The sequence below is a fragment of the Xiphophorus hellerii genome, chromosome 6, assembly GCF_003331165.1.
Source record: "Xiphophorus hellerii strain 12219 chromosome 6, Xiphophorus_hellerii-4.1, whole genome shotgun sequence".
NCBI lineage: Eukaryota > Metazoa > Chordata > Actinopteri > Cyprinodontiformes > Poeciliidae > Xiphophorus > Xiphophorus hellerii.
This window is the reverse complement of record NC_045677.1, coordinates 10090536-10109664: the sequence shown is the minus strand read 5'-3', so window position 1 is coordinate 10109664 and position 19129 is coordinate 10090536. Positions and strand designations below refer to the sequence as shown.

Genomic DNA, 19129 nt, shown 5'->3' with positions numbered 1-19129 from the left:
TTAAGGACTGATGTCTGCTTTTATGTGATGCTGTTGGTGACCTTGACTGGCTTAGTGCGTCACTGTTAAGGCAAGGCTCCAATCCCGTTAAAGCTATTCAGCGAAGCTGGCACATCACTTCTGTCTGCAGGATCAGTTCATGTTGCCAAGTTGAAAGCAATGCCACAAACTTGGAATGACTTCTGTTACTGCAAGTAAGGAAAAGTACAATGATTTCCAAGTGGGTCCAATGGGTCCAAGATAAGGTCTTAAATACAGCAGCAGCATATTGAGAACAATTTGATTTAAACACATTTGCCCCGAGGCATTTCTGACCTTGTTATGCTATAATTAAATTAGATTAAATCACCTCCCTATAACATTTATTACCTGTTTTGACTTTATATTCATATGGTAAATGCTTTTATCCACAGTAATTTAGAGTTCCAGGACTTTTTCAAGGACGTTTCACCACATGGTGTTCTCACCACATTTCAAACTACCTCCAGTAAAAGAAAATCCAGCGTTACCAGTGAGGATCTTATGTGTTTGTAAGGTTGAAACCTGTGTAATAGTTCATGAAGCCAAAACAACACTTTACAATCTCAAGAAGACAACAAAAAAGAAAAAGCATGCAGTGTTTATACAGAAACACTGTCAGTCCAATTGCACAAACAGCTTCAAAGTCAACAGCAAATATTCTAATTTGATCCGATGTATTAAACATTACAGTCAAATTCAGTATATTGTTCAAATTAATTAGAAAGTTACCCATCTAATGTGACCTAGCCAATTGCATTGAGTGGCTGACTCCTAGCGTAATCTCCTTCTGATTGGAGGATATAGGGATTTAAGCACACTGTTTTACAGGTACACAATGGAAGTAGTAGACATTAGTTTTGTCTATGTACAAAATGGGGACATGAATTCACAAAGGAGCAAATGACCAGGAGCCCTCATTTACAGGTACACAAGCTGTGTGTGTACTGACAGTTTGACCACTAAAGACAACCTTCCAAGTTCACCTTAAATCAAAAAACTAAAAGTTGAAATGTAATAATAAATGTTGATTAAGATTCTACACACACCAATGATCTTATTGAAACCATTTTGCCTCCATTATGAAGACGAGGTGTTACGTTCAATAACGTCTTACATCTCAAATTTTTATACTAAATACCTAAATGCAAATGCTTCTTAGTGCTATACTCAAATTGCAATTTCCGAGCTAAACCTGATATCAACAAAAACAAAAACAGTTTAATCAAAAATGTAAGTGAATTTAGAGGGAAAGGAGTTAAATTATTCCTACATTAGCAGGAAAAGTAGTGGTATATTGTTACTGCAGGCCAACTCTAAATCACGCTTGGCTAATAGCTGCGCTGCCTCTATCTCCGAGCACACCGCATCCCATGCCTCCTCTGTCTGTGCAGCAGCTAGTTATGCAGATTTGTTTCCATAGTAAGCCATCTATATTCCCTTCTGTTCATACAAGGTTACATTTATCTTCATAGAAAATAATAATAATAATAAAAAACATTCCTGCATGACTGTGCAAGAAGCCAAAAACAATTGTATATTTCCTTAAGTAATTCTTGACAGTGACATACCAGCCCAAATAGCAATAGCTGGCTGCTGGGTGAATGTAAAGTAATATGTTTGAAACCCAAAACACTAAAGGGCCTTAAAGTATGTTTGAAGGAAATATAAAGTTCTTAGAGAGGTATGTTTTATATGTACAAAAGTTTTATAATGGCACTTGTTCCAACTAGTCACGATATGATTCATCAGTCATGAATATGCACTCTCACCTCTTCCGAAATCCTTAGTTTGTCGCAAGGCATTTACTCTTAACACCACCAACTTGTTTCTACAACAAGTTGCAGTCTTGTTGTAGAAACACAACACTAGGCACATTTACATGGACATAAATAACTGAAATAAACAGCAAATCAGAATAAAAATGTGTCGTGTAAACGCACCAATCAGAATATTCTGACTTCATTCAGCTCCTTTGGAATGAAACTGTAGACCAAATGAGAGGAGTGGTATACTGATTGATCATCCGAACGGAGTGCATGTGAACGCTTGTTCTGATGTGATTGTGGCAAACTGACCTGGCAGCGCATGTATACTCTATGTCACTGTGACATATATTCGCCTTCAGTGGCCAGACGCCATGTCAGGGAAGCAATCTGGTTTGTTATAGTCGAAACTCTGAAGGATGTTTATTTCCTCCCGCTCTCTCATCCTCTGAAGCCTGAAGATCAACGGCATGTTTTGCTTACCGTGTGGCTCAATTAGGGAGAGCAGCAACATCTCAACCATTGTTATAACCTGTCGCCGGGTCCATTCTGGGCACTTGGAGGGAATGAAACGAACACACTGGGTGTGGTTGTTTTTATGTTGAGTAGAGATGGAAATACAACTTCTTCTGTGGCTTTTTTATACAAAAATTTTACAACTCTGCACGTCAGTGTATCTGCTCTGAATAAAGCCTGGAGCACATCATAATTGAATTAATTAATGTTGTGTGCATTCAGATTATTTCATCCGAATACATTTCAATCCGATCATGGACTTTTGCTCATGTAAACATGGCTGCTTATCAAAGCACCACCATGCCACCTTGCAACAAATGTGCATTCTGAAAAGACAAACACACCTTTTTACAGTTCCTGCTGTTAAGACTTGAGTAGTCCCACTTTACGCACAGTTAAACTATGTCACACAGAAAAGAACAGAAAAAAGTAGAAGCACTCACCTCATTAAGTCTCACTATGAACACACTGCAGTAGTGGAAACACAAGCAGCTCGGAGAGCCCCTGGTATAAAAAATATAGGGGTTTCTAAGGCAGACATGTTAGGACCACATCAGTTTCACATTTTATTTGGCCCGGGAGGCAAAAACCAGGTCAAAAGCTGCCACTGAGCCCTCTGGTGTGGCACATCTGGATACTGGAAGCAGTACAGTCAAAAACACGGTAAATCAAAGCGACTCCTGTCTCCATGGAAACTGTGCCCACTTCATTAGCTGCAACATCCATCCATCCATCCATCCATCTTCTTCCGCTTATCCGAGGTCGGGTCGCGGGGGTAGCAGCTTCAGAAGGGAGGCCCAGACTTCCCTCTCCCCAGCCACTTCTTCTAGCTCCTCCGGGGGAATCCCGAGGCGTTCCCAGGCCAGCCGAGAGACATAGTCCCTCCAGCGTGTCCTGGGTCTTCCCCGGGGCCTCCTCCCGGTGGGACGTGCCCGGAACACCTCACCAGGGAGGCGTCTAGGAGGCATCCTGACCAGATGCCCGAGCCACCTCAACTGGCTCCTCTCGATGTGAAGGAGCAGCGGCTCTACTCTGAGTCCCTCCCGGATGACTGAGCTTCTCACCCTATCTCTAAGGGAGAGCCCAGCCACCCTACGGAGAAAACCCATTTCGGCCGCTTGTATCCGCGATCTCGTTCTTTCGGTCATGACCCAAAGCTCATGACCATAGATGAGGGTGGGAACGTAGATCGACCGGTAAATCGAGAGCTTCGCTTTTTGGCTCAGCTCTCTCTTCACCACGACGGACCGGTACAGCGCCCGCTTGACAGCAGACGCTGCGCCAATCCGCCTGTCGATCTCCCGCTCCCTTCTTCCCCCATTCGTGAACAAGATCCCGAGATACTTAAACTCCTCCACTTGGGGCAGGACACCCCCCCTGACCCGGAGAAGGCACTCTACCCTTTTCCGGCTCAAGACCATGGCCTCGGATTTGGAGGCACTGATCCTCATCCCGGCCGCGTCACACTCGGCTGCGAACCGCTCCAGCGAGAGCTGCAGATCACGATCTGATGAAGCCAAAAGGACCACATCGTCTGCAAAAAGCAGAGATGAGATCCTAAGGCCACCAAATCGGATCCCCTCAACACCTTGGCTGCGCCTAGAAATTCTGTCCATGAAAGTGATGAACAGAATCGGTGACAAAGGGCAGCCCTGGCGGAGTCCAACTCTCACCGGAAACGAGCCCGACTTACTGCCGGCAATGCGGACCAGACTCTGACACCGGTCATACAGGGACCTGACAGCCCGTATCAAAGGGCCCGGTACCCCATACTCCCGGAGAACCCCCCACAGGGCTCCCCGAGGGACACGGTCGAACGCCTTCTCCAGGTCCACAAAACACATGTAGACTGGTTGGGCGAACTCCCATGCACCCTCCAGGACCCTGCCGAGGGTGTAGAGCTGGTCCAGCGTTCCACGACCAGGACGAAAACCACACTGCTCTTCCTGAATCCGAGGTTCGACTATCCGACGGACCCTCCTCTCCAGGACCCCTGAATAGACCTTGCCAGGGAGGCTTAAGAGTGTGACCCCTCTATAATTGGAGCACACCCTCCGGTCCCCCTTTTTGAACAGGGGGACCACCACCCCAGTCTGCCAATCCAGGGGAACTGCCCCCGATGTCCATGCGACATTGCAGAGTCGCGTCAACCAACACAACCCTACAACATCCAGAGCCTTAAGAAACTCCGGGCGGATCTCATCCACCCCCGGGGCCCTGCCACCGAGGAGCTTTTTAACCACCTCGGCGACCTCGTCCCCAGAGATTGGAGAGCCCAACCCAGAGTCCCCAGGCTCCGCTTCCTCAGTGGAAGGCATGTTGGTGGGATTGAGGAGGTCTTCGAAGTACTCTGCCCACCGGCCCACAACGTCCCGAGTAGAGGTCAGCAGCACACCATCCCCACTATAAACAGTGTTGGTGCTGCACCGCTTCCCCCCCCTGAGACGCCGGATGGTGGACCAGAATCGCCTCGAAGCCGTACGGAAGTCTTTCTCCATGGCCTCTCCAAACTCCTCCCACGCCCGGGTTTTTGCCTCAGCAACCGCCCGAGCCGCATGCCGCTTCGCCCGCCGGTACCCATCAGCTGCTTCCGGAGTCCCACAGGCCAAAAAGGCCCGATAGGACTCCTTCTTCAGCCTGACGGCATCCCTCACCGAAGGTGTCCACCAGCGGGTTCGAGGGCTGCCGCCGCGACAGGCACCGACAACCTTGCGGCCACAGCTCCGATCGGCCGCCTCGACAATGGAGGCACGGAACACGGTCCACTCAGACTCCATGTCCCCCACCTCCCCCGGGACGTGTTCGAAGTTTTGCCGGAGATGGGAGTTAAAGCTCCGTCTCACAGGGGATTCCGCCAGACGTTCCCAGCAGACCCTCACAACACGTTTGGGCCTGCCAGGTCTGACCGGCTTTCGCCCCCACCACCGGAGCCAACTCACCACCAGGTAGTGGTCAGTGGACAGCTCCGCACCTCTCTTCACCCGAGTGTCCAAGACATACGGCCGCAGATCCGATGAAACGATGACAAAGTCGATCATCGAACTGCGGCCTAGGGTGTCCTGGTGCCAAGTGCACATATGGACACCCTTATGCTTGAACATGGTGTTCGTTATGGACAATCCATGGCGAGCACAGAAGTCCAGCAACAGAACACCGCTCGAGTTCAGGTCGGGCGGGCCGTTCCTCCCAACCACGCCCCTCCAGGTCTCACTGTCATTGCCCACGTGAGCGTTGAAGTCCCCCAGCAGAACAAGGGAGTCCCCAGGAGGAGCACTCTCCAGTACCCCCTCTAAGGACTCCAAAAAGGGTGGGTAATCTGAACTGTCGTTCGGCCCGTAAGCACAAACGACAGTCAGAACCCGTCCCCCCACCCGTAGGCGGAGGGATGCTACCCTCTCGTTCACCGGGGTAAACCCCAACGTACAGGCGCCGAGATGGGGAGCAACAAGTATGCCCACTCCTGCCCGACGCCTCTCACCTTGGGCAACTCCAGAGTGGAAGTATGTCCAGCCCCTCTCAAGGAGACTGGTTCCAGAACCAGAGCCGTGCGTCGAGGTGAGACCGACTATTTCTAGCCGGAACCTCTCGACCTCACGCACTAGCTCCGGCTCCTTCCCCACCAGAGAGGTGACATTCCACGTCCCAAGAGCCAGTTTCTGCAACCGAGGATCGGACCGCCAGGGTCCCCTCCCTCTGCTGCCACCCATCCCACACTGCACCCGACCCCTTTGGCCCCTCCCACGGGTGGTGGGCCCATGGGAGGGGGGGCCCATGTTTCCTCTTCGGGCTGAGCCCGGCCGGGCTCCATGGGTAAAAGCCCGGCCACCAGACGCTCGCCATCGTGCCCCCCCTCCAGGCCTGGCTCCAGAGTGGGGCCCCGGTGACCCGCGTCCGGGCGAGGGAACACCAAGTCCAAAGTTTTCCTTCATCATTGGGGTCTAGCTGCAACATAAAATAATTTTTTATCTAAGTAGTCAAATAAACCTAATATAAACAGTGTGTAAGTGCGTTGGCTCATGCATTCTACAGTATGTTACAATACATCAGACTGAATACGAGATAAAAATTCATCACCCTGCCTAAAACTCCGCTCTGCTTTTTTTTTTTTGTTTGTTTGTTTAACAGCAGCATTTTTAACTCAGTCTTTCTCAAATATCTGCCTGTAGCTCCATCCCAACTGCTTTATTATTCATAAATACTGATTTGGATCAAAATCCTTCCTATTTATTTCACAAGTGTAAATGTAGATAAGACGAGACTTGAAAGAATTATACAAAAAAGAAGAAAAAATTAATAAGAGGAGATATTCTCCCAGTGTGAAATTAAAAATGCATCAGATCATCCATGTAAATCTTTTCCCTAAAACTCACACAGAAATGAATTAAAAAGGCATGTTGAGTTCGTCAACCAAAACGCGCAAGTTCAGATCTGGAGTGTGGGGTAAGACGGTGCTTTGGAAGCTTCTTACGAATTGAAAATGCGGTCATGCATGCTAAGTGAGCCAGATGAATTCGAAGTTTTAACTTCACTGACATCAAGCCAATGAAAGAGAAAAAAATGCCTCCTTACACCTCAAATTGGGATTATTAGAAGCGCACTAATTTGGAACTCATTTCCTTTCCCTTCACTCGGAGGCGTTTCAGCTCGTTATGCATCACACTGCAACATAACAATACGAGAAAGGCAAAAGGAGATGATTTATTGGTGGTGTTCAAGTTTTAACAATGATTATGATTCGCATAAAGCCTCCATTATGCCATGCACATAGCCAACCTAACCAGGATACATCGAAAGAGACAGAAAGCCATTGACTCTGAGGAGAACATTACTGTAGCATTTGATATTTGATGTTCATCAGTGTTGTTAAGGTCACTGCCACACTTGCGTTGTATAAAAAAAAAAACTGAAATTAGTTTGTAATTTGTTTGATTTTAATTAACATTAAAATTCACCTCTCAATAACAGACAAGAAACCAAAGTCACATTACTAAAGACTTTCTGGTGAGCAGAATTGGCTGATTTTATGCTTGACCATTTGTGATTGATGGCTCGCTGTTAGTGGGCTGAAAATCTTCCGATCATTTTTCGATCAGTGAACACATCGTACATCAGTGTTACCAGGTCATGCTGACAGCAACACTCTCAAAGTGGAAATTGCTACTGAGTGACAAAGATTTAGGAAGCTTTTTTTTTTCAGTATCAGTGAGGTATTAAAAATTAGGTCACAGAAAGCAGAGAGAAGTAAAGGTTTCTAGAAAATTATTTCATGAAGGCTTGGTGGATTTGTTCCTTTGTTTTATCCTTTCTAAGAGTCAAACTTTGTCAGTCCTCAGACATGCTAGATTAGGAAATGTTTGCAGTCTTTTGAAAATCTCATGACTAAGGAAATGTTCTTCTAACTCTACAAACAATAAACACAAAGTCTTGCTGTTAGTAATGCTAACAGCACTAATTGCCTGTATGTGATTACAAAATATAAATTGTCAGCTATGCAATTATTTCCTTTTGAAATTTTAGTAAAATCCTATTTAATCGCACATCTGTGTAACATCAATTGCTCTGTCACTCACACACAGGTTTGATGTAATCACATGCGCGGCAGTAAATGAGCTAATTTTTTACCAAGCAAAGACCGCGCCATAAATCAAAGCTTTTTCATCTCAAACATTAAGTCATAAAGCACTATCATTCATTGTGAAATTGTTTTGCATAAAATCATTTCAAATTTAATATCGTATGAAATTTTCAGGTGTGATTAAAAAAAAAAACACTATAGTTTTCATTTTTTTCCGTATTAATACCTCTGCTCTAGATCCTGACGGATTTCATTGTAAAAATGTTCTGTGAAGGTGATGGTGCTGTAACTGAATCGTTTTGATGTTATGACCATTTCTGTCTTTTAATCAATCCAAAAAACAAAACGAAACAAAAAAAATCTATTTCCTTTTACAAAAGTTGCTCATTTTAAATAGTCCATAAATTGTCTGACCAATGCAGTTTTATAAATGATGGGATATGAATACTTTGGTGAATAAAACAGCTCACTTAAGACATGGACAGCAAACTATGGGAGGGATTTTTTTTCTCCCCTACAAAAACAACTTTTAGCTTCTGGTGAGTTTGTCAAGCTCTAATTATTATCCAGCCCAGCCTTGCTTTTGCTCCATTCTTCTCACTACCGTCTCCTTAGGGAAATGGCTGATTCTTTTGCAGAGACTGCACATGTTTCAGCATTTCCACAAAACTTTTTTGTCAGCTGTTTAATGCCTGACACATGCCCAGAGGGTTAATGTGTTACCAGTTAGAGAGGGAGAGAAAAAAAATACTGAAATCATTAATAATAAAAAAAGGATGCTAAAAAGCCAAAGTTGCATTGTTTTGCTCTGATTTTCTAAAGAGTTATTATTTAGAACTGGAGAGCGCACTGGTAATTTAATTTATTGTTATTCTGAAAGTGCTTCCTCTTCACAATTTGTATTCTTTGCTCATTCAGATCTCTTCATGCCTTGCATTATGTTTTTTTTTTGTTTTTTTTATGCTGTTGCAATGATTTCTCTCCATTGCTTAAACATCTCTTAGCGTCCAACATGCGGTATGTAAGAATGCTTCCTGTGGGGACAGGAAGCTGTCATGACATCTAGTCAGATGATGCTGTATGTTAGGTCAGAGCATTTGTGTGATACGTTTTTAATATTCAAATTGTACCTCTTTCTACTTTGAAGCTATCGACTTCATCAGACAGCAGTAAGGCCGGTGTATGCTTGGAGGTTCATACTGTTTGACCTAATCTTTTTCCTTGCTCAGTTTTCACATTATCTGCCCCTGATCTACAGTGTTAAACAGCACATATGTTACCTTGAAACTATTCATCTTCTTTGCCTTTTTATAAATTTTGTGACTTTGCAACCACAAGTATTATTTTTAAATTGCATTTCATGTGATTGAAATCTAGCGCACAATTAGGAAGTGGAAGCAGAAAGATAAACAGTTTTGTGTGTGTGTGCGTGTGTGCACCTTTCTATTGATGCCCTTGTTTCAGAACTTTGCAGAATCTTTGTTTTTCCTCTACCAGTTTTGCACATCCAAAAATTCACATTTGTAAAATAGTTAAAGTTTGGTCAGATTACAACTTAAAGGTAAAAGGTAAAGGTAATTTTATTTATATAGCACATTTTTAGCAACAAGACAATATAAAGTGCTTTGCAGAAATTAAAAGGAAATACAAACAAAATGACAAACCAAAAGAGAGAGCAAAAGAAGAAAAAGCTAATAATGTTCATCCAAAGTAAATAAACTAGATACTCCTATTCAGGGTTGGTAGATACAGTAAGTATAAGTAAGTATCCTCTGGTCTAGTTCCTTTTCTGGTTTGGGAGAATAGGAGTCTAAAAAGTAGTTCCTAAGGTAGTTTTTCTAGATTCCAAGTTCTAACTGTGTGGATTTTTGGCTCGTTCAACAGCGCCTTTCTTCTTGCCACTCTTTTAAAACTCAGATTTGTCGCTACTATTTGTGTCCTGGCAACAAATGCGCTGATGAAAAATGTGAAGAAAAAAAAAATGCAATGGATGTGAACACTTTTAGTAGGCATTCTAGATAAAGAGTAGTCCTGAAGATGGAGGTCCTGCAGCACTTGCTTTTGTCCCCGTTTTATGTTATCAAACCCAGGTGAATGCTCGCACAAGCACTTAGCACATAAATTGTGATACAACGCGTCAGCGAATCAGTACACCTCTGCAGCATAACCTGTTTGGCTTACGGCTGAATGTGAATCTGTCAGGAAGAGTAGGTGGGTGGTGGGTGGATCGGGGTAAATCTCCTTTTAACAGCAACAGTAAAAATCAATGTGGCGAGTTTGGATGTCAGAGCCAATGAATCCAGATGATATAGCTCGATACGCAGATCAATGCCGCAACATATGATCATTGTATTTCTCGCCACTAAATGTCTTTCCTAATCATTTTCAGGAAAGGGGCGAGAGAGGCTGAGGGGAAATTGGATGAATGGAAGGTGAGTGGAGAAAGATTCCCATGCAGTCCTCGGAGGTCGCAGAACCAGTTAACTCATAAAAATAAACTGCTAGAGGGCTGAGAGTGTTTTCCATTCCTTAATGCTCCTTCCTACAGCACCAAACAAAAACCTGGTTTTTACACTCAACATCACTCATACCTGAGGTTTAAGGCACAGTTGAACTACATTTTTATGCAAATGTGGATCCGTTTAGAGTTTATCTTACTGACAGACATGGCGAACTGAGGAAGCAAACATGACTCAATGTTTTTCTTAGAGCAATAAATAACCATTGTTTATTATTTTTAGTTGGGCTTTTTTTTTTAAACCATCCCATGTCTTTTTTTTATGAAAGAAAATCCAGTAAAAAGTTTGTGCTTCCAATTCGCACGACATATATTCCATTTTACAGTTCACTTTTCTTTTTTTTTTTTCCTTTACTGGCTTTTTGATTATGAAGGATTATTAAAAACAAGATCCTCACTGATGGAGGGAAAGATGTAAAACTCCAAGGGGTAAACACTGCATGGTGTATGAGCATATCAAAGGCAGATTTTTCATGCTCAGAGGGTGGTTTTCATTTCAATCGGTTCTGGTTCTTCTGGAGAACCTAAGTAAGTGCTTTTACTGCAGTAAATCTGCCCTGCGGACTAGAGAGCCTAGTTACCCTCAAGATGAAGCAAAGCAGATGCAATCCGTATTTTTCTTCTTCTTCTTTTTATTGATAGTCATACAAAATTGTCTCAAAGTTTGTGCATTATAAGGAAAAAGTGTCCTATTTAGTCCCTAACTTTTATGTATGAATGTATATATTTAAGCAGATTTACCAAGGGGTAGACACCTTGGTAAATCAATAGCCTCATACACAGTAGACCTTCAATGTAACCCTTTCTAAAGCATAAAGCTCTGTATATTATATCATGTCTCTTATGCCTCGACTGAGCATGAATGAAAAATATATTAAATCGAAACAGACGTTTCGTCCTGTGAAGTTTTGGAAAAGGCCCGAGGAAGATGGCAAACTAAACAAAACAAGATTTATTTTAATATTTAAAAGACCTTATTAGGTATAGGGCTGCACACTTCGAGATGATAAACAAATCCAAGAGTGCATTTCCACTTTCTTAGTCATTGAGTGGCAGAAATTGATGGAAAGTGAACTATTTTGTGCCTTTAAGTTCCTGAAAACGCAAGACTGCGAAACAATTTCCTTTAGCCATATGGGCATGAACAAATCCCTCAACTGATTTTCAAAAGAAAAACTCATTAATGAGACACTTTTTTAAAAAATCTGTTCAGTGACTTAGTGCATAAGACTATTAGAAAGCTGCTTATAAACATATTAAAAAAGAGGGTGTGGGGGAACTTTGTGGATTACAAAAAAAGGAAGGTTATTTTTTTATTTCCAAACAGAGGGGACAGAAGAAAAGATTTTAAAGCACACCCTCATCGCATGTCTAACATACAACAATCAAAGGGCCCATGACTCCCCACCCCCTGTCTAGATTGAAATGTCAGCAAGACTTTGGACGGCTGTACTTCATGTTGGAGCCTGGCTGAGGATTAATGTATGTACGGGGAACAATCGAGCATCTCTCCGGCTCACTCGGAGGGGATGTTTGTCCGCATCCCCTCCTCCTATGCCTGTGCTGGGATGCTTGAGACTTCGCTTTAAGAAGAGACAAGCACTTTGATGTACAAAGACGAGAAAAGACGGGCGGGGAACAATGGGAATAAGAAAAGGTTTAACCATGTTTCATGTTCCACACTGAGTTCATAGCACAGTTTTGCCCACTGAAGTCAGGTACATCTGCAAGTATCACCACGAGAGAAGTGCCAGTGTAGACTGGAGGAGTTATGGTTTAATTCCTAAAGCCTGCTCCCCAACATCCCTTAGGGGTGTGCTATCTACTCGCACAAAACTAGAAAAGTTCTAAAAGCTTAGTATTCTGGCAGCAGTAGGTGTAAATAATTACATACCCACTACTACTACTGCTATAAAAAAGTGTAACAACTGTTAAATAAGGCAAGCTTTTAATTCACTATGATGTCAGATGACTTCAGATAGCAAACTTCACAAAGTGGAAAGAATATCAAATTGAAATGCAATTATGAGGCTTAGTTGATTTTAGTTTTCTTTGAAATATGATGTGCAAATTCAGAGTTTAACTTATTACAATTCTGTCTGCAACATATTAGAAAGAATGTTCTTTTTATAGACACAATCTAGTGAATTGGTCTGTACTCTATGCCTCTTAGGATCGCTGACTTGCATCACTTCTGTCATCAAACACCTCAACAAACCGTATTAGTGCACAGAGATACCGAGTTACTGTATCTCCATCAATCAATAATCAATTACTAGAGGAGTTCCTGTGCAGTTCAAGAACATTGCCTAAAGATTTTTCTCCATCACATCTCAGTATATTGTACATAAAACATTGCGTTGGAGGCTTGATAAAGGTTTATTGGTTTCCTATAAAGCTTACAATGGTTTGCTATCAAGTAAAGGTAATACATACAATAGAGCAGAAAATGTCCCTGTCTTAAATTTTGCACAGGTAAAGTTTCCTGTAGGGTAAATGCTGTCTTGTTCCAGGAAAAAGTAGAAGACATCTCATATCCATGCAAAGAAAAAAAAAAGATAATAAAAAAGGACCAGAAATGAGAAACACTGCCCTAGAGAAAAGATTTGTTTACTTGAGAAAACATACATTTTTTAGCTAGCAAAAGCCAGTCTTAGCTATGTTCGCATTCACAATTTGATTCAAGATTTGGTCATAAGGTCAATGTAATTTAATATCCAAGTCTAATAAGACAGAATATAACCATTGACTGTATTCCTCATGTCAAGTTTATGGCTGCAGAAATATTAAAATTCATTTCTGTCTTTTGGCTTCCATGCGGCTCTTAATTTATTATCCTCTGTAGCCCCATATTTTATCTTAGCTATGCAAATATTAATGTTTTGTATGTTAAAGAATCCTATTGCATTTAGTGTTTTGATGAGAAGCTTAATACTTGTCAAACTTTATGTATTTTTTTCTGTTAAGAAATTAGAAATTCTTATTCTTGAAAACTATTTCAAACTTTTCATTTTTCTTTGACATAAAAACATATCAACAAAACATTGTAGAAACATCTACGAAACAGAACCAAGCTATGTCCCATGCTCTCCTATTCCCCTTTATTTATGGGTGTCAGTTATATTTATGAGTTTTTGTGATGCACTCTCAGTGGTAAGGAGTCACCACTGTTTACTGACTGAATGGACAGAGTTTTCACCTGACTGTCCCCCTCTTTATATTCACATAACTGAGTGATCTCATATTCTTGCATGAGACTGGCCACAAGGCAGCAGAGTAGAGCTACTGAGAGTGAGAGCTGAGCAACAAAAGAAAAAGTGGGGAGCCGGCTCTCACTCCATCGGAATCGGCTCTTCTGATGCACTGCAAAGCATTGGCGCTTAAATTCGATGCTTGCTTGGCCAATTGCTAGTTGTTAGAGAAAGCGTTTTTAAAGTGTTGAGAAAATTGCATATTCTCTCTCAACTCAACTTGACAAACCCACTGAAGTCCAAACGCTATATCTGCGATTTTTCTCTTCCACTCAAGCCGTGATTTAAAATGCTGTGTACTACTTACGTTGAAAAAGATTACTTACATTAGAGGGCCATTGCCTCATCTAAAAGTGCAGTGTAATGTTAGTTATTAAAAAGGCTACATTTCCTGTACTTCCCAATGTCCTGGCAGAACCATATCACATACTTCAGTCAATCACTAAAGAGCATACACACTCAGCATTTATCTTTGCAACGTGCTTAGCGGATTTACCTCTGTGCAGAGATCCTTGCAGGAAGAGGAATTCATCCAGTTCAAATTTTAAGATTACTGAGTAAAATCTGGGTCGGCATAATAATGTCCTAATTGTACTATCTCGTAAATGATATTGAGAGGGAGAAATAAAGAAATTAAGAAAGAAATAAAACAAGTTCCACTATGTTTTTTTGGAGGAGCGCTGTTCTGAAACGGGACCATTATCCGTCTCTCCACATGCCTTCCAGAAAAACCTTTTTAGCAGAGCACTACATAAAATATCTCTAATAATGGATGACAAACTAACATCTCCAAGAGACAAGCCTTCAGCGGTCTACAATGAACCAGTCTGTTGAGGCCGGTTTGTAGCAGCTGGGCCTTTATGCGAGCGTGAAAGTCATTTCATCTCAGATAATTTTGCTTTTGGTTGGCTACGTCAGCTCTAAAGGTACAGACTGAGTCGTGTCAAAGGGGTTTAAATATATTCCACAGGGTCTAGAGCAAAATGAAAGGTAGTTTGATTTGGTTTCTGTTTGACTGCACTACCCAAATGTTGTTACGCTGAGCGAATCCATAACAGTAACAGGTGAATCATCGTTTTTTATTCCACCCACCATGGATTTATGACTCTCAAGCAGAGAACCAAACAGCAACAAAATTGAATTGAAAAAAACAACAAAGTTCACCTTCTGCACATATAACAGAGTGTAATGTGTGGACTAATGCATGGCTGTGGGCAATGATTCGATACCCATCTTGGGTATTATGTAAGTGTGTATTGAGGGGGAAGTGAGAAATCTGAAGTGCGGATTATTCTGTGTGAAACTTTCAGCTTTTGTTTTCAGATACGCCTTTCAAAAAACAAAACAATGCTTGAACCATGTTTTTAATCTGCGTTTATGGACACTTGCCAAGACAATCAGGAAGACATCATGTTATGTGGAATTCTTACACGCATATTAATCCAAATTAAAGAAGTTGGTCAATCTAAATGTTGGCTTTTAACTTTTGGTGTTAGTCAAAAAAAAAACGTTTTGTTTTGTTTGTTTTTTTCATTGTATAAAAGATACACATTTTATTAGTACCCTGGTAAAGATGTGTAAAAAAAAAAACCTTAAAATAATTACATTTCCTATTAAACAATGCTCTTTGACATGCTATTGGCTGGCGTTTGCAGAGCACCCAATCCAAAAGCAGAGATAAGGACGATGGTCTGTTTCCACTGTCTGCATTAATGCAAATTAAGAAATATTTGATTTGTGATCTAAAAAATATAAATCAATGATCTATTTTCAGAGGAAGTCTCAAGTATTTGCAGATTTCAACTCTTTACAGGCAGTTGTGGTCCCTAAGCCTAGCAAATACCAGAGTCCAGTGCAAATGGTTTCTCACATTTAAAAGAAAAGTAATAAAATGTTAAAACGTGTGAAGTAACAGTTAAATCCAGGCCAATTCAGAAAACAAAAAGAAAACCTGTGAGAGGCTGCAGAAGACATAAAACCTTGAAAGAGGTTCACTTTCCAGCAGGATGATGCTTTTAAACATTTCCTTTTTTTTTTTTGTAAAGCAGAATGGACAGAAATTTCTCCTGCCAACTGTGAAAAAGTGGTTTTCCAAAAACACTACAGTAGTAATTAAAAATCTGTTGTGCAAGGTATTGTCTAAATATAAATGTGTGATGCACAGAAAAGAGATTGTAGATATCCACACTTCACTGTACTGAATGTTTGTACTCTTAACAACAAGTGAGCTTTCGCAGTTTTTTTTTGTTGTTGTTGTTTAAATAGATGCTGTTAAACATTTGCTTCATACTCTGCTTCCTAGTTTGCCTTGTAGAAACTCCTCCACTCCAACTTTATTACCTCCTCTAATGGATACTTCATCTGCCTCCATCACTGCCTGGAGCTTTCAACATCTTTGCAATCTAGTCCTTATGTCGGCACGGATCTACGGTGAGCCTGGCGTTAGACAATATGTCATTAGAGTTCAGAGTGTCAGGCACTCAGCCTCTCATTTACATCCTGCTCAGAGCTACTGTACATCACCGGGATATGCATATTGTCAGGACATCTCTTTCCTTTCAAAAACGCACGGCTTAGAATGAATGGAGGGCTGCAGATAACAGTGACATCCCCTGGCTTGTGGGTATATTTAAATCTTGCAGTATGCACAGATCAACTCTTTGACTTCTCTTACTGGCTTGCTGAGTTGAGGCAAAGGAGGTCTGCTTCAGTGACGGGTGGGTGTTCGGAACAAAACCTGACGCAGAAAGCTCCCGCTTTCAGAGGAGTTCCTTTCAAGCCATGTGTAAGACTCAACAAAAGTATCTGACAGGTTATAAAGGCTTGCGCTTACAAGGCTCGGAGATTTCGTGGGAAGCCGGGCAACATACACGGGGAGAAACCTGATCGGGTGAGAGCGAGGCGGGGAGACAGGGTGGCATTCATCGCTTACAACAGAAGGCGCGAACACACATGGATGTGAGATGAAGCAAAGCAGAGGGTAATGGACGGTGACATTAAGTAAGACTCCGATGCACCGTGCACGGGACGCACACGCGGATGGATATGATTGGGAAGTTAAGGAATCACAGAGCTAAACACGTCATGATCAAGATAGTACAAAAAGCTGCATCCAGTTCATTTCCCTAGGGATCTGCGCGATACATTATATGAATCTGCAAGTGCACGGCGTTGTCTCCGTCCCGACATCTGAGGCCAAACAAGTTCCATCGGACCTTCCTTCACAGTGCTGAGACGGCCAAAACAAGCGCCCGGTATTATTGATCCGTATTGAAACTCTCAGCTGTGCCCTGTCTCAGCTTGTCTAATCGATCATGCGTCACCGACCACATCTAGTCTGCATCCTCTTGCTCATATCAACCTGGCCATGCGCAACGCGTAAAAACGCACAGCGGCTTCACATTCCCCACCCACTGCTGCCCCCCAATCCTCCTCCTGCCCCCCCCCCCCCCCCCCCCCCCCCCCCAAAAACCTTATTTTTTGTTTCTAATATTCACTAATCCGCGTTCACTGAGACGCACTCAGACTTACCCAGGGTGTGAACGCTGTCCTCCCTGTGCGTTCCTTGCTTGTTTGTCCGTGAATCCAGTAAAAAAAAAAAAAAAAAAAAAAGAGGAGGTCTGAGAGCACGAGTAGCAAATGCACCAACGAACAAGTGGACGGCAGCCAAACGCTGCCGACTCCTCTCCTCTCCTACTTCCACACTCTTTCCGTTCTCCTCACTCTTCCCCGCTAACCCGGGGTAGGGTGAACAACAGCCGCGTTAATCCGGGCATTGTCCCCATCTTCGGCGTGTTGAAAATAAAAATAAAAATAGAATCTGAAGTGAGTGTAGAGAAGGCGGTTGAAGTTGGGAGCGCAGCAATACCGTCCTGTGTAATCCGCGCTCTGAAAACAGTCTGCTGGAGCAGTTCGCGAATGTACAAAGCTTGAGTCAAATGTTACTGTTGAAGAAGAACTAAAAAAAAAGTCAGTTGTAGTCTGGAAGGTTGGCATTTAATCCCAGGAGGATGTTTTCTTCCGTTCACTTCCTTCCCAGCCAAAGCAACTGTCTTTAGAGAGGATGAAGCGCACCTGCAGCCCAGAGCAGAGACGCGCAGGTATCTACAAAGTAAACATCTTCCTCCCAGTCTTCGTGTGAAAATATTATTCTTTTTTTAATAATTTATTTTAGGTCGCTGTGCGCCATGGTCACTCGTTCACGCGTTGAGCCTTGCGTTGGTTCACCCAGAAGCTGAGGGGTTAGGCGGGGGGCGGGGAAACACGTCTCGGTCCATCAGCACTCTCTTCTCCTCTCTCCTCAACAATCTGTGTTCATCTTTCTGTAGGAAAGCCACGCCCTCCCGATGCAGCGATTGGCTGGAAAATTCGGAGGGGGCGGATGGAGTTGAAGGCAAGTATTAATGAGAAATCCGGAGAACAGGAGAGAGTGACAGAGTGACGGACAACTCTGCTTGCCTGGAAAGTGGCTTTTCATCCATAACTTTTTTTTTCGTTCCCACACGCAGACCTCTTCCACGAAATTCCTGCGACAGATTTTGAAGAAATTAAGCACTTTTTTTTTTCATGTAGAGGCCATGCCGGTGCAGACGAGAATTTAATCAAAAATATTATTATTATTTTTTTTTTTCAGTAATTCAAAAAGATTCATTACACAAAACGTGGTGCGTTTCAACGGTTTGGTTTTTTGCTAAATTTGACCACTTAACAAATGTATTTAAAATGGCTAAATTTGTTTAATATTGTTTCTTGAAAAATGTAAATATGACACACGCCCAATAGAAAAAGGTTTAAATACAAAAATTGTTATTTGTATACCATGGTTATCACAACCGTGGGGAAAACAGCTGGCTTGACAGCATCTATCAGTCACTGCCACCCACAATTATGAAGTCAAGTCCCTGAAGGTCATGAACAACAAAGCATGCTGTTATGTGAGTGTATGTTCAAATACACAACTGTTAACTGGTTTACCTGTGAGTGAGTGTGTGTGTCGTTGTGCACGGGTACAGATGGCGGATGGATGAATATTTCCTTCCCTCTGTTTTTGTGAAAATTACGTTCACAATATAAAACTTTACCTATATCAACAGAGCCAAGACTCTAAATGGAAAGACCTGGGGAATGTGAGCAGACAGAGAACAACCCAGGAAAGAAGATTAGCTGGTCGTCTAATGAAAGCAAAGATACTTCCCTCCCCTTTCTTCCTCTCTAATTCACTATCAGTACTTTAGCCAATGTTTTTCTGCTGCAAATGTGCTTTGACTTCCGGCAAATCTGAATTCGTACTGACATTGTTTCCCACTGCGCAGCACATAGTCATACTATTCCGTCTGAGTATGTCTGTCTCTTTGCCTGCGTGGGCCACTTCTCTTTGTAAAAATGTACTGTCTTTGAGCTAAGCAGCCTCCTCGGTGAGGCTGTGATGAATGAATAAGTGGTCAAAGGAAGGCTGGAGAGTGAAGAGCATGCTGAATATGATGCC

The 19129-nt window shown here is 42.5% G+C and overlaps 1 protein-coding gene across 1 annotated transcript in view; it reads right to left on the bottom strand.

The window, feature by feature from the left end:
- Positions 1-17938, bottom strand: part of brinp2 (bone morphogenetic protein/retinoic acid inducible neural-specific 2) — a 198742-nt gene extending 180804 nt beyond the window's left edge. The window contains exon 1 of the mRNA XM_032565698.1: positions 17176-17938. The gene's annotated coding sequence lies outside the window, so the exon portion shown is untranslated. The remainder of the gene's footprint in view (positions 1-17175) is intronic.
- Between the last annotated feature and the right edge of the window lie 1191 nt (positions 17939-19129).